General features: G+C 38.1%; 1 protein-coding gene across 11 annotated transcripts in view; it reads right to left on the bottom strand.

Annotated features, from left to right (window-relative positions):
* The window catches only part of PREP (prolyl endopeptidase), a 584,413-nt gene that overhangs the window by 284,405 nt on the left and 276,255 nt on the right, over positions 1–23,753 (bottom strand). Inside the window, exons 3-4 of one of the 11 annotated variants that reach the window (XM_060419547.1) lie at positions 14,186–14,348; positions 12,442–12,516 (exon numbers count right to left, since the gene is read on the bottom strand). The exons of the other annotated variants lie outside the window; for them this stretch is intronic. The gene's annotated coding sequence lies outside the window, so the exon portion shown is untranslated. The remainder of the gene's footprint in view (positions 1–12,441; positions 12,517–14,185; positions 14,349–23,753) is intronic. 11 annotated transcript variants of the gene reach the window in all.

The raw sequence follows: 23,753 nt of genomic DNA, 5'->3' as shown, positions 1-23,753 counted from the left end.
AAAAAGAAGATACGGAATACAGGTTGGTGTTTGTTTGCCAGAGGTGGAGGGTAGGTGAAAGAGATGAAAGGGCCGAAGTATACAAACTTTCCATTATAAGATAAACAACTTTTGGGAATGTAATGTATAATGTGGTGACTATGGTTAACATTCTATTGTATATTTGAAAGTTACTAAGAGAGGAGATCTTAAAAGTTCTTATCATAAGAAAAACATTTGTATTTGTAACTATGTTTGCTGATGGATGCTAACTAAACTTATTGCAGTGACTGTTTCACAATATAAACATTTATACAAATATTACATTGTATGCCTAAAACTAGCATAATGTTATATATAGACAATATTTCAATAAAAAAGATGGCAAAAACTTCCAGAACTATGTTGAATAGTAGCGGTGAAAGTGGACACCCTTGTCTTGTTCCTGACTTTAGGGGAAATGCTTTCAATTTTTCACCATTGAGGATAATGTTTGCTGTGGGTTTGTCATAGATAGCTTTTATTATGTTGAGGTATGTTCCTTCTATTCCTGCTTTCTGGAGAGTTTTTATCATAAATGGATGTTGAATTTTGTCAAAGGCCTTCTCTGCATCTATTGAGATAATCATATGGTTTTTATTTTCAATTTGTTAATGTGGTGAATTACATTGATTGATTTGCGGATATTGAAGAATCCTTGCATCCCTGGGATAAAGCCCACTTGGTCATGGTGTATGATCTTTTTAATGTGTTGTTGGATTCTGATTGCTAGAATTTTGTTGAGGATTTTTGCATCTATGTTCATCAGAGATATTGGCCTGTAGTTTTCTTTTTTTGTGACATCTTTGTCAGGTTTTGGTATTAGGGTGATGGTGGCCTCATAGAATGAGTTTGGAAGTTTACCTTCCTCTGCAATTTTCTGGAAGAGTTTGAGGAGGATAGGTGTTAGCTCTTCTCGAAATTTTTGGTAGAATTCAGCTGTGAAGCCATCTGGACCTGGGCTTTTGTTTGCTGGAAGATTTCTGATTACAGTATCAATTTCCGTGCTTGTGATGGGTCTGTTAAGATTTTCTATTTCTTCCTGGTTCAGTTTTGGAAAATTGTACTTTTCTAAGAATTTGTCCATTTCTTCCACGTTGTCCATTTTATTGGCATACAACTGCTGATAGTAGTCTCTTATGATCCTTTGTATTTCTGTGTTGTCTGTTGTGATCTCTCCATTTTCATTTCTAATTTTATTGATTTGATTTTTCTCTCTTTGCTTCTTGATGAGTCTGGCTAATGGTTTGTCAATTTTATTTATCCTTTCAAAGAACCAGCTCTAATCTCAAAAATATACAAGCAACTTATGCAGCTCAACTCCAGAAAAATAAACGACCCAATCAAAAAATGGGCCAAAGAACTAAATAGACATTTCTCCAAAGAAGACATACGGATGGCTAACAAACACATGAAAAGATGCTCAACATCACTCATTATTAGAGAAATGCAAATCAAAACCACAATGAGGTACCACTTCACACCAGTCAGAATGGCTGCGATCCAAAAATCTGCAAGCAATAAATGCTGGAGAGGGTGTGGAGAAAAGGGAACCCTCCTACACTGTTGGTGGGAATGCAAACTAGTACAGCCACTATGGAGAACAGTGTGGAGATTCCTTAAAAAATTGCAAATAGAACTACCTTATGACCCAGCAATCCCACTTCTGGGCATACACACCGAGGAAACCAGAATTGAAAGAGACACATGTACCCCAATGTTCATCGCAGCACTGTTTATAATAGCCAGGACATGGAAACAACCTAGATGTCCATCAGCAGATGAATGGATAAGAAAGCTGTGGTACATATACACAATGGAGTATTACTCAGCCGTTAAAAAGAATTCATTTGAATCAGTTCTGTTGAGATGGATGAAACTGGAGCCGATTATACAGAGTGAAGTAAGCCAGAAAGAAAAACACCAATACAGTATACTAACACATATATATGGAATTTAGGAAGATGGCAATGACGACCCTGTATGCAAGACAGGGAAAGAGACACAGATGTGTATAACGGACTTTTGGACTCAGAGGGAGAGGGAGAGGGTGGGATGATTTGGGAGAATGCCATTCTAACATGTATACTATCATGTGAATTGAATCGCCAGTCTATGTCTGACGCAGGTTGCAGCATGCTTGGGGCTGGTGCATGGGGATGACCCAGAAAGATGTTATGGGGAGGGAGGTGGGAGGGGGGTTCATGTTTGGGAATGCATGTAAGAATTAAAGATTTTAAAATTTAAAAAAAAAAAAAGATGGCAGACTACTTAGAACTCTAAGGAACAATCTGCACAAATATTTGTGCTGTGCTGTGTCTCTTAGTTGTGTGTGACTCTTTGTGACCCCATGGACTGTAGCCCACCAGGCTTCTCTGTCCATGGGGATTCTCCAGGCAAGAATATTGGAGTGGGTTGCCATGCCCTCCTCCAAGGGATCTTCCCAGCCCAGGGATTAAACCTAGGTCTCCCATATTCCAGCTTTACCATCTGAACCACCAGGAAACAAATATTTACTGATTGCCAACTATGTGCCAGGCACTATTTTAAGTATTAGAGATTTTCCCTAAAGTTGAAGTAAACAAATTATTTCACCTCCCAATTTTTAAAAAATCTACAAATATGTTTTTGACTATAATGTTTTTTAAAATGCACCTGATCAGGATGCAAAGTGGAAGTGTGTGTTTAATAATCCCAAATTACTGGTAAGATTTTGAAGAGCAAGATGATGTTAGAAAAATAATGCCATGTTTTTTAATCAAGAAAAAGAAGATTTTAAATTTCTGTCAGATGTGAAAGCTCTTTGGGAGAAAGTTAACAGAGGATGGTGACACAGGGCTTGGGGTTTATGCTTTGTCTTTCATCTTCATTAACTATGTAATCTGCTTAATAAATACTTACTGCACATTCATGTAAACAATAAGATAATATCTATAGTAATATAGTTTGACACAAGATAAACACAAAATTGAGGGAAGATATCACTAGAATCTAACTCTGAATTGCATATTATCTTGTATGGCATTAAATATATGTTTTTTGATTCCCTATAACAGTATATGTCACTTATTGAGGTGCCAATATCTAGGACCAGATTCAATACCAAGACTGTTACAATCATTATTTTGTTTGTCAGCCTAATGACTGAGATTTTCAGCCTTCTATCAATGTTATAAGATTGTTCTTATTTATCATGTGTAACTTGAGTCTCATAAAGGTTAAATAACTTGCTGAAAGTCATAAACCTGACATATGGAATCTAAAGAAATGATGATCTCATTCCATCCTATAACCTCTCAAATGTAAATCCTCAGTAGGCAGGTCAAAGGAAGCCCTTCACCACTCTAGCTAAAATTATTTGCCTGTTTTGCCCATACCTTAAGCTTTTCAGCAAAAGGACTGTGAATACGAGCCTTATTGTTCTCTGCTTACACAGACATTCTTGTCATCTCCTTACTATCATCCTCCTCATTCTGAAAGTACAAATGACATCGGAAAAGCAAGGTTGAGTCAAAATCAGGAGATGAACAGAGACGGTTGTGTTTCTGACAAAAGGCAAGAAAAAAAAAATCCCTCAGAATGTCCATTTGCCCCTGTGTAGTTATCAGGAATAACATTGTGCAAACTCCATATAAATGTGTCATAACACGCTAAGGGGAAAAGCGAACATAGAGGAAATGACAGCGCTTTCATAGCTAGGAAATCTGTCACTCCTAATTAGTTAATATAAAAGATTTCATGAAAAAGGTGGAATTTCAGGAAGTGTATGCTAATTTCACATTTCACTGTATGAATCACTGTGTCTGGCTCCCACAGGATCTGTATGCAAATAATATACTGGCTTTAAAAAGCAAAGTAAAACAAAACATGAGGCCAACCAGGATTTCTTCAGGATATTAAGACAACCACTCTGTGGTTTCAACAATGTTAGCCCAAATGAATTACCTGGATTATAATATTACAGAAATATATTATATGAAATTAAATTTCTCTTGTCAAATATAAAGTATTTAAAGTTGAGTATTTGCTAAGTTCTTATTGAACAGCGTGACAGTTTCCTTTGTACCTTATTTAGCAAAGAGAACAGTTTAGATGAAATATATTATCATGGGAAATATTATCCATTAAGATGATTAAAATAGTTAGCTTTTCTCGAAGCCAGTGTTTTCCCTCTAAATTGCTAAAGGAACTTTGCAAATGTTTACCATCTAAAGAACAATGTATGTCATATGTTTAGCTTTACTACTACAAATAAAATGAATTTAAATGTTCATACCAAATTCCAGATGTCCAAGCTGGTTTTAGAAAAGGCAGAGGAATCAGAGATCAAATTGCCAACATCTGCTGGATCATTGAAAAAGGAAGAGAGTTCCAAAAAAAATCTATTTCTGCTTTATTGACTATGCCAAAGCCTTTGACTGTGTGGATCACAACAAACTGTGGAAAATTCTGAAAGAGATGGGAATACTAGACCATGACTTGCCTCTTGAGAAACCTATATGCAGGTCAGGAAGCAACAATTAGAACTGGACATGGAACAACAGACTGGTTCCAAATAGGAAAAGGAGTACATCAAGGCTGTATATTGTCACCCTGCTTATTTAACTTATATGCAGAGTAGATCATGAGAAACACTGGGCTGGAAGAAGCACAAGCTGGAATTAAGATTGCCAGGAGAAATATCAATAACCTCAGATATGCAGATGACACCACTCTTATGGCGAAAGTGAAGAGGAACTAAAAAGCCTCTTGATGAAAGTGAAGAGGAGAGTGAAAAAGTTGGCTTAAAGCTCAACATTCAGAAAATGAAGATCATGGCATCTGGTCCCATCACTTCATGGCAAATAGATTGGGAAACAGTGGAAACGGTTTTTTGGGCTCCAAAATCACTACAGATGGTGACTGCAGTCATGAACTTAAAAGACGCTTACTCCTTAGAAGGAAAGTTTTGACCAACCTAGATAGCATACTAAAAAGCAGAGATATTACTTTGCCCTCAAAGGTCCGTCTAGTCAAGGCTATGGCTTTTCCAGCAGTCATGTATGGATGTGAGAGTTGGACTGTGAAGAAAGTTGAGCGCCAAAGAATTGATGTTTTTGAACTGTGGTGCTGGAGAAGACTCTTGTGAGTCCCTTGGACTGCAAGGAGATCCAACCAGTCCATCCTAAAGGAGACCAGTCCTGGGTGTTCATTGGAAGGACTGATGCTGAAGCTGAAACTCCAACACTATGGCCACCTCATGAGAAGAGTTGACTCATTGGAAAAGACTCTGATGCTGGGATTGATTGAGGGCAGGAGGAGAAGGGGACGACCCAGGATGAGATGGCTGGATGGCATCACGGACTCAATGGCCATGGGTTTGTGTAGACTTCGGGAGTTGGTGATGGACAGGGAGGCCTGGCGTGCTACGATTTATGGGGTTGCAAAGAGTTGGACATGATTGAGTGACTGAACTGAACTGAACCAAGTCTAAACTAGCCATTTCACTTTTTTACCACAATCAGCTTGACATTTTATTTTTAATCTTAAGCAACTTGCTTTGGAATTAATTTGACACAGCTTAGTGAATTTTTCTGAATTAGATTGGGGGAGAAAACAAAACCGAACATACAACCCAAACCAATAAAATATAAAATATTTTGTTGGACTTACATTTAGCTGTTCTGTGACTATAAAATTGTTTCTAATATTATATATGTAGATAAATGTAGTTATGACTACATTTATGACTATGTAGATATGACTATATAATATACTATCTTTATATGGCTCCATAAAATTACTTTGAGAATTAAGTGATATAAAATGTTAAGCATAACAATAATAACAGCAATAGTAATCATTATAATTATTTTTATCATCATGATTATGTATTCTGTCTGAAGACCGACTATCAGCAAATGCCTTTTACAGATGAGAAAATGGCAGATTCACTTATCAAGATAATGTTTATGCTTCTTGGTTCATTGTAATCATCTGCTGGTTTTAACTGAAATGTTAAATTCATTACCATCCTCAACAATGTGCTTCAATTTCACAAGTGTGAGTGAATTTCATTTGATGGCAGTCCCTAGCAGGAACTCATTCAACATGTTCATACTTACCTACTGTAATCATGGCAAAGGATTTATCTTAAAATTAAGAAATTATTGTCTTCGACAATATATCTACACCAGAACCCTAATTATTAACAACTTTTTCTTTTGTGGCATTCATCCTTATTAGTCATTGCCTTCAAACAACTTATTAGTCTGTACTAGGATTACTAATAGGAAATCACTCACACATAACTCTTTACATTTTTATTTCTGAATCTCTAAGACTGTTTTTTCTATTTCCCTTGATTATACTATGTAATTTCTCAGTAAATTGGTAACAGAATTAATACTGTGAACTGAATTAATTAACTAATAGATCTTAGTTTCTGGGGCAAAATTTGTACTTAGATATGTTGGCTGAAACTTTAAGTGAGAATGGGTTGAATTTTCCAAGGAGTTTAAATTCAACAAAATATGATCATCTGATAGTTCTTTGGATAACATTTCAAAGCAGAATCTATAGCAATATGTTTTCTCCAGAATGACAAAGGTGATTGACAGGATATTGTTTTAGACTACAGTAAACCAGGGCTTCCCTAGTGGCTGACTGTAAAGAATCCACCTGCAGTGCAGAAGACCTGGGTTCAATCCCTGGATCAGGAAGATTCCCTAGAGAAGGGAATGGCTACCCACTCCAGTATTCTTGCCTGGAGAATTCCATGGACAGAAGAACCTGGTGGTCTATAGTCCATGAGGTTGCAAAGAGTCGGATACAATTGAGTGACTAACACAAACACACACACACGCAAAGCAGCGATAAGACATTCCAATACACCCAAAATATTTAACTGCAAAGGGCTATTCCGAAGAATTACAATGACTGAATCCACTCAGCACAGGGAGTGGTGCTCTGTTGATGGATCACAAGCCAGTTCTTCCTGGGAAACTCATCTAGAATTAAAATCAAAGGAAGCAAACCATGTCACAACTGGCATGCACTGTCATCAGAGTTTCCAAGTAAGAATTACGTGGCTTCTTGACAACAGAACAAGACTGAGGCTTTCAGCAGATGACCTGAATGCTTTCTCTGAAGGTCTACCCAATCACACTCTTTTCAATGCTTTATTAAAATAATTTAAAAAATTAGCGGCAACATACTTTTGGAATTTAAACAACAGCAGCAAGAAACACCTCTCAACATTTGTTCCTATCAAGTTGTATTTTAAGTCTTTGTAAAAAGACTGAATACCTCCATATTCGGTAATGGTAAATGATGGCAGAAATTACATTATTATTTATTAATAATTGATGTTATTCTGAACCAATTTTTGCAAACATGAGCAGTAATTTTTGCAAACATGAACAGTACAGAGAGAGCTATATAAGCATAAAGATTTTGAATTCATAAATTGTCACATTTGAACACTCTTGCTCTAACTTCACTATTAAAATGGTAGAGCAACACAAAAAAATTCCTTTTTCCTAAAAAAACAAGTGATGCAGGGTGTGTTCTCAATAGAAAAAAGAGCAGGTAATTTAATAATACAAATACACAAAAGAGGAAAATAGAATGGAAATTCAAAATATTGCAGAAAGTTAAAAAGCTTACAGTCCCCAAAGGCTATCAGACTGATTTTGTAAATGGTACTACTACTTCTTGAAGCTGAGTGTGCTGATGTTACCAATTCTGTCACTGGAATTTGATTCTAGGAAAATATCTTATTATACCAGCTATTTAGCCACATCCACAACCCACCCTGCCTCCACTAAATCCACTAATTTCTTATGCTTAACTTAAAAAAGGCTCTGAAAAATGGTGAGGCTCATTGATATATTGACATATTGCCCCCAAACCTGCAACTGAGAAAATTATTTACATTTGATGGATATATATTTTAAAAGTATTTTCAAGCGCAGAGCCTTTTTCACTCATCCTCTATGTCATAGATAAATTAATGGTTACATGGGTTTGCTTCAATCTTTAACCCACAATATTCAATATTTAACTTAGATATCAAATGCTTGGGTAATTCTTTTCTAATATCCTCAATTTGGTTGACTATGCCTTCTACTCTTTACTTTAAAATAGCACTCTAGTTTGTCTGTGGACTTCTCTCGTGGCTTAGATGGTAAAGAATCTGCCCACAATGCAGGAGATGCAGGTTTGATCCCTGGATTGGGAAGATCCCCTGGAGGAGGAAATAGCAACCCACTCCAGTATTTTTGCTGGAGAATTCCACGGATAGAGGAGCCAGGCAGGCTGTAGCCCATGGGATCACAAGAGTTGGGCATGACTGAATGACTAACACATACACACAGTTTGTCTGTATTGTGGTTGTAATTTATTGCCTACTTCTATATGTTTACTGGGCTTCCCTGATAGCTCAGTTGGTACAGAATCCATCTGCAATGCAGGAGATGTCAGTTCAATTCCTGGGTCAGGAAGATCCACTGGAGAAGGGAAAGGCTACCCACTCCAGTATTCTGGCCTAGAGAATTTCATGCACTGTACAGTCCATGGGGTCACAAAGAGTCAGACATGACTGAGCAACTTTCATATGTTTACTGCCTTAGGCAGAAAGGAAATCAAACCAGTCAATCCTAAAGGAAATCAACCCTGAATGTTCATTGGAAGGACTGATGCTGAAGCTCCAATACTTTGGCCACTTGATGTGAAGAGTCAACTCATTGGAAAAGACCCTGATGCTGGGAAAGATTGAGGGCAGGAGGAGAAGAGGGCAGCAGAGGATGAGATGGTTGGATAGCATCAGCAACTCAATGGATGTGAGTTTGAGCAAACTCCGGGAAAGAGTGAAGGACGGAAACCTGGCATGCTGCCATCCATAGGGTCACAAAGAGGCGGACATGACTTAACGAATAAACAACAACAACAAATACATTTACTAAGGACAGCAATTTCTACTGTTAATCACTTTCTCTTGCTCCCAAGAAGCTTGGAACTTGGAGGGAGTCTCAAAATATACAGATGGATGAATTCTGAAAACCATGAAGTTGGGTGTTATCATTTGTTATTAAGGATATTTTTAAAATTAATAACCTAAAACATGATTTTGAATACTGAAAAGTTAGAACAACAACAAAAAAACATGTGACATTATTTTTTAAAAAGCTTAGAAAACCTCAAGGAAAGCAAAGGTTTATCCAGATATTTTGTAAGGTTCTTTTTATGAAAAAACTAGTGTGAACTCACGTTCTTAGAAAGAAGAGATTTGCTCTCTCCATGAGTACGCAGAAGGAAGATATGCTTTAAATGGCTGTTTTAGTCCACGAACTGAGCAGAATTTTGCCAAGAGAAGATGAAGTGCCCAATTAGAGGATTCAAGCTGGTTTTAGAAAAGGCAGAGGAAACAGAGATCAAATTGCCAACATCCGCTGGATCATTGAAAAAGCAAGAGAGTTCCAGAAAAACATCTATTTCTGCTCTATTGACTATGCCAAAGCCTTTGACTGTGCGGATCACAACAAACTGTGGAAAATTCTGAAAGAGATGGTCCCAGACCACCTGACCTGCCTCTTGAAAAATCTGTATGCAGGTCAGGAAGCAACAGTTAGAACTGGACATGGAACAACAGACTGGTTCCAAATAGGAAAAGGAGTACGTCAAGGCTGTATATTGTCACCCTGCTTATTTAACTTATATGCAGAGTAGATCATGAGAAATGCTGAACTGGAAGAAACACAAGCTGGAATCAAGATTGCCAGAGAAATATCAATAACCTCAGATATGCAGATGACACCACCCTTATGGCAGAAAGTGAAGAGGAACTAAAAAGCCTCTTGATGAAAGTGAAAGAGGAGAGTGAAAAAGTTGGCTTAAAGCTCAACATTCAGAAAACAAAGATCATGGCATCCAGTCCCATCACTTCATGGGAAATAGATGGGGAGTGGAAACAGTGTCAGACTTTATTTTTTTGGGCTCCAAAATCACTGCAGATGGTGACTGCAGCCATGAAATTAAAAAGATGCTTACTCCTTGGAAGAAAAGTTATGATCAACCTAGATATTATATTCAAAAGCAGAGACATTACTTTGCCAACTAAGGTCCGTCTAGTCAAGGCTATGGTTTTTCCTTTGGTCATGTATGGATGTGAGAGTTGGACTGTGAAGAAGGCTGAGCGCCGAAGAATTGATGCTTTTGAACTGTGGTGTTGGAGGAGACTCTTGAGAGTCCCTTGGACTGCAAGGAGATCCAACCAGTCCATTCTGAAGGAGATCAGCCCTGGGATTTCTTTGGAAGGAATGATGCTGAAGCTGAAACTCCAGTACTTTGGCCACCTCATGCGAAGAGTTGACTCATTGGAAAAGACTCTGATGCTGGGAGAGATTGGGGGCAGGAGGAGAAGGGGACGACAGAGGCTGAGATGGCTGGATGGCATTACTGACTCGATGGACGTGAGTCTGAGTGAACTCTGGGAGATGGTGATGGACAGGGAGGCCTGGCGTGCTGCAATTCATGGGGTCACAAAGAGTCGGACACGACTGAGCGACTGAACTGAACTGAAGTCAGGGAAAAATATTCCCTGGGGTAGAGTTAAATCTGAATACTAAAAAATCTGCTATTTTCTCATAAACAACCTTGTAGGAAATAATCCTAAAAGGAAAATGTGCTATGACATGATGTAGAATTACACTACTGGTGATTTGGAGAGGCAGTACTAGTCACTGAAACAAGATCAGTCTTGGAGGCAAACCATTCTGAGTTCATATTCTAGCTTCACCCTTTAGTTGCTTGAACTAATGAATAGGTATTAAATTCTTTATTAAAAATTCCTTAATTTCTTCTGTAAAGTAGAGAAAATAATGCCTATCTTACAAAGCAAAAAAACAAAAACAAAAACAAAAACAAAACCCCACAAAAACACTCCCACCAAAATATGTACAGGGCTTGATATATGGTATATCTTCAACAAATATTATTTATTGTTATTTTACTTCAGCCTACTTGTCCTGTTGATTACTTTTAGGGATTCAGGGACATATTTTAAATCCTCTTTTGAATCTCAGTATGAGAAGTAAAGTTAAAATTACACACATCTGATTAGAAGGACTGTTATAAAACTTAAAGTGAAGAGGGTGTCATATCAGTATATAATAATATTAAGGATTAACATGAAAAATATTCTTCAAACTCAGAATAGAAGGTGATAATCGGCAATGACAGAAGTCCAGGGAAGGGACCAAGCTGTCATTATGGGTTTATTTACTATTCATTCTTTTTCTTGGGACATGGATAACTTATCATTACAAATTAAAGGAAAGCTGCATTTAATAGTGCTTTTCAAAATAATTGAAAAGATAGACTTTAGTTTTCTTGCCACAAAATAATATATATCAGTAACTCCCTTGACATCAAAGTTATATTGTTTGTCCTATTGGGAATACAATTTGCTTTGCTTTAACCAATAATCCTAGGAATTTTCTTTTTCTTATTTTAGCTAATAAATAGAGGTCATATTGCTACCTCCTGTGTGTCTGGTGGTTCTGAATCTTGGCTCACAAAAGTGCTTAGGTTAAAAAAAACAAAAACTTGGTCACTCTGTCTCAGACACATTAAAAGAAACACAAAGACCACATCCGAAGGTCACTTGAGATTCTCAGGAGATTAAGCTCAAGATTGTAAAATGTAAAGTCCGAAGACCCCACGCTGGGGTGTCAGATCAAGCACTGACTTGTTTGTGAATCCATTGTGTTGTAACAAAAAAGTTACCTATATTTCTCTTACTTTTTTCTTATTAAAAAAAAGCAAATAACAAGTACATCACGTGCAAGTTTACTACTGAAGACATGCTTTTATGCCCATCATTTGACTTCCTTTCCCTATCTCCCTCTGAGATAGGGAGAACAAAGATTATTCCAACCCCAAATGTTCTAGACGAGGTCTTATAATTTGTCCCAGTGACAGCTGTAAGATTTAAGAGATAAAACTTTAGCTTGAACCCCATCTTAGTTTGAGTTTGAGCCCTTTCCTCTGATGAACAATAATTACTGAAGTATGTTCTACCAGGCATTATCTTCACGTGATGACACACGTAAAGAATTCGCAGGGTCAAAGAAGATAGAAACTGTTGGAGTAAAGAAAATCAACTGTTTACTGCCCTGTCAATAAAGCAGTGTGTGTTGTCAATAGGAAATAAGAAGGAGAATGTACCATATCCCTGAAACATATTTAACCAGGATTGTCTACTAGACAGACAAGATGAACATATTCACGGGAAACTGCCTTATATTATGCTTATTGGAGAACACAGATGTTTTGTTGGATATTTATTAGTTCAAATTCTGATTTAGCCCCTGGCTTTCTTCTCTGAAGCCAGTTACCATAGTCTACCCCAAAGTCTCCCTGATAGTGGAGAGGGGCACTGACCTTTTGGTCCAGGCATCCTGAAGGGTTCATACTTTCACAGTCAAAGTCTTCCCAAAGTGAAGAAATTTGTTTTACCTGTAAAAATGTTATAATGTGGAGCAAATAAGCTAGAGTTTTGAATATGTGCATCACTTTGAAAGTTGTCTTGCTTTAGACTTTAGTACAGAGGTTAAAATAAGCCATCTCTTACGTTTTTGAGTTGTATTGAATCTGTTTAGGGAGCTTTTGGGGGCATTTTGGAAAAGAGGGATGGATGTCACCATGTGGAAATAATAGTGTTTTTGGAAAAAAATTAAAGGAATATTATTTTGTGTTATGTGCACTCATCCCCAGGGGACCTATACAAGAAAATTAAAAAGAAAACCTTCCCACCATTGGTGAAACAAATGATAGATTCTGTTTTCACTGGCTTACAAAATAAATCCCCTAAATATTTAGCAACAGTATTTTTATTTCTCTCATTTCAGATGCTTCATGGGGATAAAAGACTTGATTTACAAGTGGGAAATAGCCATATATATAATTTCAACCATCCAAATTGAAAACTGGTAGCATCTCACATTTTAAATTAATAACAGGGCTGCCATTCACATCAACTCATATGGGATTGATGCTAGCCAATGTGTTATAATCTCATTCCAAATAGAGAAAAGGCTGCAGACACAGATGTGGTAGATACGTTCCTGTGGTTATGGTTTTCACTTAAAATAACTGAAATCCCTAACTGGTGTAAAGGCACCATGAATATAAGGATACACTTGGATCCTAAAAATGGTTGCACCTAAAGGAATAAGAACCTCAGGAATAAAAATGTTATAGTTACACAACTGGGCACTCAGTCCCGGGTTTGAATCCTAGTCTTGCTGCTGCTGCTGCTGCTGCTAAGTCGCTTCAGTCGTGTCCGACTCTGCGTGACCCCATAGACGGCAGCCCACCAGCCTCCCCCGTCCCTGGGATTCTCCAGGCAAGAACACTGGAGTGGGTTGCCATTTCCTTCTCCAATGCATGAGAGGAAAAAGTGAAAGTGAAGTCGCTCAGTCATGTCCAACACTTCGAGACCCCATGGACTGCAACCCACCAGGCTCCTCCGTCCATGGGATTTTCCAGGCAAGAGTACGGGAGTGGGTGCCATTGCCTTCTCCCCTAGTCTTGCTAGGACTCACTTACTAGCTATGTGACTTTCTACAAGTTTCTTAACCTTCCTTGAAGCATCACTTGCTTATTTGTAGGATGGAGATAATCACGCCTGTTTCTCAGAGGTGTAGTAATGATGAAAAAAGACAATATATGTAAAGAGATAATGTTCTGACATGGTTATAACCAATCACTCAATAACTATTTTCTTTACCTGCAGCAAAGAGGGGATTAGTGTAGAGGGAGTGATCATTTGAGAAACTTTTTGTAAAACTGGTAAGTCTGAAATAGCTGCGGTCCCTGGAAATGGTCCTCAGAAGCAATGTATCAATAAAAATCATGTTTGGGAACGCATGTAAGAATTAAAGATTTTAAAATTTAAAAAATAAAAACTAAAAAAAAAAAAAAGTAAAAGCAAAAAAAAAAAAAGTATTTTATTGCTCTAGACTACACTCTCCAGGTTCACCACAAGCATTAACCATCAGGAAGTGAGCAAAGAAAAACCTGTCCCCTGCTTCCGAGATTTTGATGTTTATAGTTACTTGATATTTCTACTGAAACTGCTGAAAAACAAAACAAAATAAAAAATCCTTTTTATGCTCAAACTCACATCCGTCGAGTCGGTGATACCATCCAACCATCTCATCCTCTGGCATCGCCTTCTCCTCCTGCCTTCAATCTTTCCCAGCATCAGGGTCTTTTCCAACGAGTTTTTTAGTTTGAGAAAATGAGATCAAAAAGGGATCTCTAAAACCTATAAAAAATCACCTAGACTATGGAGAAAAAATTACATATTTGTTTACAAAATCTGGTTTAACAGAATATGTAAAATAACCTATAAAATTCAAGGGACAGAAACTTAGCATTAAACAAGACTGAACTGGTTAACATAGTGAATATTGTATATACTGTATACAATACTTATTACCCTCAAAAGATAGACTGAATATAAATCACTTCCAAAATAATTAACTGTAATTCATGAATGGCACATCTATAACATACTTCTGAGAGAAATTAGAATGCCTATGGTTTATCTAGAATCTTCTGAGGTCACTGAAAGTGAAAGTGAAGTCGTTCAGTCGTGAACAACTCTTTGCGACCCCATGGACTGTAGCCTACCCGGCTCCTCTGTCCATGGGATTTTCCAGGCAATAGTACTGGAGCGGATTGCCATTTCCGTCTCCAGGGGATCTTCCCAACCCAGGGATTGAACCTGGGTCTCCCGCATTGTAGACAGATGCTTTACCATCTGAGCCACCAGAGAAGTCCTATGATAGTGTAACTGCACCTCCCAGAAAACATTCTGGTTCAGCTTGGTGTTGATTTTATTTTTAAATTTTAATGTTTTTTACTTGGAGGAGAGGTTTGGCTCATTTTCAGTTGTAGTTTTGCTTCTGTCTAGTTGGACAGTCTTGTGTTTTGCTAAATTTCTGGGCTACCTAAGGCTTTTCTACTTTTCATACACACACTGGATTATCGGAGACAGTTACCCAAGTTCCTGGAGACAGCTAATCTCAGCCAAGAAACCATAACTCAGCTTCTTACTCATCAAACTGGGACTAAAGAGAACAATGCATGACAGATAGATAGGTTCTTCATTCCAGCTCGTAAATCATGATCAGAGCTTGAGGAATCAATCTGTTTGACATTAGCTAGTTTGTTTACTGACGTTAGCCTAATTTTCAAGACATTTTCTAGAGACTAGAAACACCTGAAGCTTGAAAGAGAGACAATGAACTTGTGTAACAACAAAGAGGCAAGATAATTTTCTTTTGTCTTGAAGACATCTGAATTGCTTTAGAGTCTCTGTTTTCTCTGAAAAGCAGGTATTTGCCTTGGACGCACTTTATCTCAATGAATAACAATCTTTCTTTTTTTGATTGTAATACACTCTTGACTGAACGGTAAATACCAGCTTTTAAGATGGAAACCACCATGGCAATACGCATGAGTGATATTTCTCATGCGATTGATTCTGGAGTCGCATGCCCTTGATGGCTGGCCTGGGAAAGCAGGAGGTCATTGTTAGCTCACTCTATTTGTATACAGCTATTGAAAGTTAGAGGCTTTCTCCTGGGCTTGGCCTCTTAAATGCAGTGCAAAACACAATTCCCACTAACATGCCACTTGAAGTAAGGAAACCGTATTCATATCCTGTGAGCCAATGTGGATTTTTCCACTTATGCCCATTTAAATGTCTCAGTTCCTGAACGCAAGAAAGGGGGTGTCAGAAGCTTAGCATTTCCAGGATTTGGGATGGGGGAATCCTGTGAGTGCTGTCTCATGACTTGAGGAAATTTATCTATTCTGAGAAACTCACAGTTATTTATCCCTATAATAATTACTCATTTCTAATTTGAGAAAGAGTCGTTTGGAAGACAGGAGTCTTGCTGTAGTGATTCATTTCTTTCTTTCATGGGGATTAAGAGCATTACTGGACAAAGTACAATGTGAGTTGCATCATTTTACACTACAAATGAGAGCAATATGAGATATTAAGGGATGGACATTTTCCAAAGTCTAATTCTGCTTTGTGTCAACAGCAGGATTAGCTTTAAGGGTGATCTTTTTTTTTAAAATTTTCTTTTTCTTAAGTATCTCCAATTCTAATGCCATGTGCGACTCACTCTCAGAAATGGAACCAGTACAGAAAACATGTGGTAAAACCTCCTGTTTCTAATCCCACAGAGGACACATAAGTGGTGGTCCTTTGAGGTTGGCCTTTGTAAGAATTGTGGGAACAAGGCTTAGGGCCAGGGACTGTCCCTCAATGAAGAGGCTCAGGCCATCTGTGTGTATGAAAATATACACCACATGTTGACCAGGTAGACCCCAAAAGCTCAACCAGCAGAGGCAAGGAAAGCTTTATGAAAAGGGGAGTAAGCTTCTATAACAAAGTATGTATTTCTATGTGGGTAAAATTAGGAAGGAGAATAACTGGAAAGTAGATGATAGATGTAGAATAATAATACAGAGAGCAACCAAGAAAATATAAATAATATGAAAATAGAAAAAAGTGGAGAATTAGTAGAAGAAAAATGCCTTTAATGAATAGTTTATCTTTCTAGAGCTCAATGTACTTTGTAAACCCTTTTGGTTATTGGCAAGAAACCGTTGGGAGTTAATGGACAGAATTATTGTATTCCTTTGATAACCAATAGCAACTTACTTTGGTTTAGAAAGAAGAAATCTTTTGCAAGTGGTTGGATGGATGTTTAAGAGATAAAGATTTTTGTCCTGATCCTGCTGTTAGACAAGTCATCTGACCTCTCTGGGCCTTAGATTGCCCATCTGCAAAATGAGTTAATGGATTCTAAAATTCCTTCTGTTGCTGGAATAATCAACATAAGACTACTCTTTAGAATAGCCTTTTGGATCTTTCTTCATATGAACATTACTATTCATTCACTCTTCTGAGTTACTTTAACCTCTGTATATTTTCTTTCAGATCTCCATTTAAGAGACAAATTTCTCAAAATGAAGTAAACAGAAGCACGTGGATTTGGGATTACAAATTGGTATCGTTGTTATCTGATGTTCTGTTGTTAAAATTTTGAACTTATTACTTAATTCCTTTGCATTACTATATTTCTTCCTACTCATTAAAGATAAGTTATTGTCTCTTCTTGGATTATAGAAGAAAGGATTGAAAATTTTAGGATGTCTGTTAATATTTTCCCGGCCATTATTCTATCACTCTTAAGCTAAATCAACAAAGTAAAGCAAATGACAGTTTTTCTTTTGAGCTCTGTGTGGGAGTGATGCTACTTTAGTCTAAAACGTAAACACCTAGACCTGTATGTTTGCTGAACTCTGTTTCTTTCCCTAAAGGCCTCATACAAGTCTGTACTTTTTTATTCCTCCTTGCTTCTAACTCCTCACCCTACCTGCAAGCTGACTTCTGATCCTGCCCTACAATGAAACTGTTCTTGCCAATGGACAAACCTCATTCACTCTCTGCAGCAATTAACACCATGTTTTCCTTCCTGAAAATTCTCTCCACCCTAAGATCCCATGACACCAATCTTTCCTGTTTTTTATTTTCTCTACTTCTTGGTCCTCTATTAGAATTCCTCTTTGTCTGTACAGCCCTTAAATGTCTGTGTTTACCAGGCTTGTGTCCTTGAACTTTTTCCCCCTTATATGCTCTTGCTGGGTGATTTCCCTCTCATAACTTTTATCTCAAGTCTAGATCTCTTCTCTGGAGCTCCAGGCCAATGCTTCCAGCTGCCTTCCAGAATTCTCCACCCACAGGCATCTTATATGCAAACATTTAAAATCCAACTCTTTATCTTCCATCTAAATCTATTTCTCTTCGCATAATTTCTGTCTCAGTAAATGCCCCACCATCCACCCCATCATCCAACCTAATCTGGAAGCATCCTCTCGTTCCTCACTTCTGATCAATTACCCAGCCTATCCGTTTCTGTTTCCATTAGCAAGGTTCAAGACTTGGTCATTTCTCACTTGAATTACTGCAAGGACCTATTCCAGCCTTTTCTTTCTGTGATCAATTTTCCAAAATGCAACCAGAAAGATTTTTTTAAAACATTATCTAACACTGTCATCCTACCCACTTCTTCCAAGTGCTGGAAAGCTTTCTGCTTAAAGCTTTCTGTTTCATGTTAAAATCTGAACTCTTTGTAATGATTTCCTAGTACTTCTTGCCCTCCCTTTTATCCATCTCTCCAATTTGTCTTCCAGCACATACCCTCTGCTCCTCCAACTTGTATTTATTGCAGTCTCATGAATCAGCCATGCCCTTTCAACAAGTTTAACAAATATTCTTGACTGACTGTGGGGCATCTTCTCTCCAACTTGGCAGGGTGTATTGGGGTTGCCTACTTGTCCTCTACCTATCTGACATGGAACTGATGAAGATGAGGTCTTGGTCTTACTCCTTTCACTCCAATGCTCCCAACAGTTCTGAACTTAATACAAAACTTAATACTCGAGCTGACATTTAGTTTTTCAATTTCACCTTGCTTGTAGAAGTTATTTCAAAATAGCTATTGAATAAAGCATGCTTTATTTCCTCTTCTGCTCTTAGTTTTGCAAATTCTTGACAGAAAGAAATTATTATTATTATTTTATTCCCGGTCTAATTCCTAGCAAACATGCCTAAATTGTCCCCTTCAAATGATCATCTATAATTTCTTGGAGAAGATCCAAACCAGTATTCATATATTGTTCAGACTTTTTTCTTTATGATTCTGACCATAGTATAAAAATTTAACTGCTTGCTATCAAAGAGAAAGGCAAATTTTAAATTATCAAATACGATGAAAAGTCTTTGTGAAGATTTTATTCCAAGAGTATTCATATTTAGAATTCTTCTGCTTTTCTTAGTAACTGAATTGCTCCTCGATTTAGTTTACAGATAATGAACAAAACTTAGCACACTTGATTGTTTCTGCTCACTGGCTTGCCTGGCTCCCCCTTTATCTGTGAGGTCCACAAGGGAGGGGCCATGTCTATCTTTTCGACACGTATCTACAGCACCAAGCCTTACACCATAGTTGGCCCTTAAAAACATTTTTTTAGCAAAAGTTGAAATATCTAGCTTTTGTTTTATAAAAGCCTGATTTTTACACACATAAAAGACAATGTTATCTGCCAAAGATGAGACAAATGTCACACAAGGTCACAAAAATTGTACTGGATCAACTCTTTATCATGAAATGCCAAAAAATCATTCTGAGCTTGACTCTCATGCACAGCTTGTTGAAAGTTTGACAATTCAAAGTAAGCTTTTGGTCAATCATAGCCAGCCCTCTAAATGAATCTGGGATAAATTTAGTACTGATTAAACTTGGCAAGTTATTGCTATGGGAAGCAAGGCGCAGCCAAGTGCATCCCTATTTCTATTATATCTAAGACAGGGAGGCAAAGACAAACTTTTCGAGAACCACTCCCCCTATAAGAAAACAAACACTGGATTCAGAAATATCCATTTATCCCCATAGATTTTCAGTGATAAACTTTCCCAGGATTGTAAGTTTTCCTTCTGCAGTTTCTTCATAGGTGATCAATCATCAGGAAGTCACCGCATCGAGGGATACTCATAATAGACGCAATATTCTCCACTTAATATCATTTAGGCAAGCCATTGTCTTCACATTCAAGGTTGTTAAAAAAAGAGGAGAATCTTATTTAGTATATGCGTCTGGTTATGAGAGAACAGGATAAACCCCAAGTTACAAGAAGTGACATTTTTGTTTTCTGATTCAGCACAAGGAAAGCCAGAATCAGCAAGACCTGTTTCCCTGGCATGAGACCCTAGAGTCAAAGTCCTGATCTAGATATGGGTACTGCAAAAACAGAATGAGATAGTCTGCTAAGGTAGTACTGCTCGGAATGATCAGAACAGATTTCATCTTGCTGGGAAATATCACTCAGTTTTGTAATAAAGCTGGAAAGACTTCCTAACCAAGATGCTTTCAATGATGAAAAGCTTGGACTTTCTGGCTTTCCAAATGTAGGAAGAAAACAAGTTAGATAGCTGTTTATAAAACAAATCCAGTGAAAAGGGGGAGGGCACTGTCAATAATAAACATTTACGTTATTCTGTGTGTTTAATATGGGAAAAGACCATATTGGTCATTGAAAGTTGGCCAAGCATGGTCAGTATTAGTCTCTGCAGAGTTACTGAATCTTGTGTTAAAAATGTTCTCTAACGTTTTTCTATTCTATTCCCAAATGGATTAATAGTAGGCAGACACAGAAAAAAGTGAGGGCAAACTAGAATAGCCTATATATCTGCACAACTTACTGTGTGATTTATGTGATGCTGTCCCTTGTTCCTAATTCTGTTGTCTAATTTCAAGAGCCATCTCCTCTCTGTCTTAACTAGTTGTCACTTCCAGCACTTCATACCCCCAGAAACATACCCACATTCTGCCTAGTATGACTGTCATATGTGTACTTACACTTTTGGGTCCATGTAGGCCTTATTTATCTCTGCAGCATCCAGAAACATTCTTTATCACAATAAAATCTAATGTAAATTTCTGGAATAATCATCCCTTAAATTTTTAAATTTGTGAGCATCTGATCATATTATAAGGTATAAATCACACTAAATTGCTATAAAAATGAAATTTATGTTTAAATAAAGAAACATTTAGTAATATCTTTCATGTGAGGTGATTTGCATAAACGAAGATAATTTATGAGAAAGGCACAATTTTTTCTTTTTTACCTTGTTGATTTCTAGTGTCTATAATAGCATTTATTATAGATGATTTTTCCTGCTACTGTGTACTGTTTGACTATAATGGTCATTTTTGTACATCGTTATTCTTATGTAAGCTTAGTATCTTCCCCAAAACTTCTGGGTGGGGTTCCCTTTTTTCAAATTCCTCTGCTGTCACTCCTTTAGGTATTTTATTCAAGCTTCATTTTTATATGTGGTTTGTTCTTTGATTCCAAATACCTCAGGACTCCCGTGCTTTAATTCAGTGGTAAATACCTGGGTTTTAAGGAACTTAAAGCAAAAGAAACTGGGGCCTTTGAATGATAGAGGGGGTGAAAGGGACTGCTTGATTATCATCTTGAAATAGGAGACCCAGGTTAGTGGCTACAAAGAAAGGGAAATAGAGAAGATTCAATAAAATGAATCCTCGATCTCCAAGATCTGATAAAATATTAGCTAAAATTATAAGAGTCTTGTTAGAGGAAGAAGTGTCATAATCTGTATGCTTTCAGCTATTATATTTGCTGGAGTTCTAACTGGAAAAAGAACTAAAGCACTGTCACAGGAGCAGGTAGGTGCTGGGAGAAAGAGCCTGCCACCTGAGACGGGTGGTCAGCAGAGCCCATGGCAGTAGCCATGGGATAAACTCAGATCCTCAGCAGGCTGTCATCAATGGTTGAAAGTAATGCAGGCACATCTGGGTAGGAACTGTGCTTATTTCCCAGCAGGTGATATAGCCAGATTCAAAATCTTTCTGTGCTGAAAAGAAGTCCACTGAGTGGCCAAAGGTTTAGAGATCACAATAAAGGACTGGAGTGCAAATTGGAAACCAGAATGCAACTCTAATCACACAAACTATGGGACAGTGTCAGGAAATGAGAGAACACTGTGGCTCCATGCACAAGCATAGCCACAGTAACCATAAACTCCACCAGGAACAGGAAATGGGTACCAGCTCCATCCCACTTTGGGCAGATGGAGTCCTGAATTTGTTCTTTTGTTCCAGTTCAAGAGCAGGGCTATGATTACAGGACCATATGTACCTGTGTTGTATGACTCAGGAATAGGTACGTATAAACACTGGAAGGAAAGGTAGGAGTTTGATCTAGGCCTGAGACTCTCTTATTGTCCTTGGGAACCAGAAGTGCCTGTCAAACTCCAGTGTATTGTTTGAGTTCAGGGTCCACTGTTTCTGCTTTACAGAAGCTTTCCTCAAATCCCCATGCACTTGAGAAGAAATAGCCATCACTACCCACCACGGCTACCACTGACATTATCATCATTACTATTATTATTTCCATTGGGGTTAATCAGCTTAGCAGTTACATGATAACCCTCAGTTCAGTTCAGTTCAGTTGCTCAGTCGTGTCCGACTCTTTGTGACCTCATGAATCGCAGCATGCCAGGCCTCCCTGTCCATCACCACCTCCCGGAGTTCACTCAGATTCACGTCCATCGAGTCCGTGATGCCATCCAGCCATCTCATCCTCTATCCTCCCCTTCTCCTCCTGCCCCCAATCCCTCCCAGCATCGGAGTCTTTTCCAATGAGTCAACTCTTCGCATGAGGTGGCCAAAGTACTAGAGTTTCAGCTTTAGCATCATTCCTTCCAAAGAAATCCCAGGGCTGATCTCCTTCAGAATGGACTGGTTGGATCTCCTTGCAGTCCAAGGGACTCGCAAGAGTCTTCTCCAACACCACAGTTCAAAAGCATCAATTCTTCAGCACTCAGCCTTCTTCACAGTCCAACTCTCACATCCATACATGACCAAAGGAAAAACCATAGCCTTGACTAGACGGACCTTTGTTGGCAAAGTAATGTCTCTGATTTTCAATATGCTATCTAAGTTGGTCATAACTTTTCTTCCAAGAGTCTTTTAATTTCATGGCTGCAGTCACCATCTGCAGTGATTTTGGAGCCCCAAAAATAAAGTCTGACACTGTTTCCACTGTTTCCCCAACTATTTCCCATGAAGTGATGGGACCAGATGCCATGATCTTTGTTTTCTGAATGTTGAGCTTTAAGTCAACTTTTTCACTCTCCATTTTCACTTTCATCAAGAGGCTTTTTAGTTCCTCTTCAGTTTCTGCCATAAGGGTGGTGTCATCTGCATATCTGAGGTTATTGATATTTCTCCCTCAGGTCACTTTAAATGCTATTCAACTCCTCACAATGGATGGACATTGTTTTTAAAGGGGTTTCACCATAAAATTAAGCACAATTATTTTAAATAGCATATAACTTAGAGGCTTACTGAAATTCTGTGGATAATGTTTAAAGTATAAATGGGGTGGGTCAGTTAAATGCTTTTGTCTAGAGATAGGAGAAAAATTTATCTCCAACTGGCTTTAAAAATAAGGAGAATTGTTTGGCTCCCAGATGAGAAAGCCATAGGGAGTGCTAACTCCAGGTGTGCCTTGGTCCAACAGCTCAATGATGTCACCAAGGAATAGGATTTCTTTCTTCCCTTTTTTCTTGCCTTCTGAAGTTGGCTGCCTCTGAGACAGGCTTGCCAGAGTTGCTAGGCTACGAACATCTTTATTTATGTACAGCAGGGAAGAGAATATCTTTGCCTCAGCATTCTAGAAAATGTCTGGCACGTCACTGTGAGCAGATCATCTTCAGGTCTTGCCCACTCAGGAACCAATCACATTGTTGACTGGCTAAGAGGTAACATCTGTTTCCCCAGAACCACATGAATTCTAAAATGAGAAATGGAGCTGTTGGGAAGGAGGAAGGAAAGAATGGATACTGAGAGATAGCGATCACGGTCTTAAGGCACTGACAAGAAACCAACTCCAGTTAAGGAAAGGAAAGGACTAGGGGCTTCCCTGGTAGCACAGTGGTTAAGAATCTGCCTGTCAAAGGAGGTGACATGGATTGGATCCCTGGTCTAGGAAGATCGCATGTGCTGCGGAGCAACTAAGCCCATGCACTACAATTACTGAGCCTGTGCTCTCGCGCCCGGGAACTGCAACTA

The sequence above is a fragment of the Ovis aries genome, chromosome 8 (genome assembly GCF_016772045.2).
Source record: "Ovis aries strain OAR_USU_Benz2616 breed Rambouillet chromosome 8, ARS-UI_Ramb_v3.0, whole genome shotgun sequence".
NCBI lineage: Eukaryota > Metazoa > Chordata > Mammalia > Artiodactyla > Bovidae > Ovis > Ovis aries.
The sequence above is the reverse complement of the archived record's forward strand: the minus strand, read 5'-3'. Positions and strand labels throughout refer to the sequence as shown.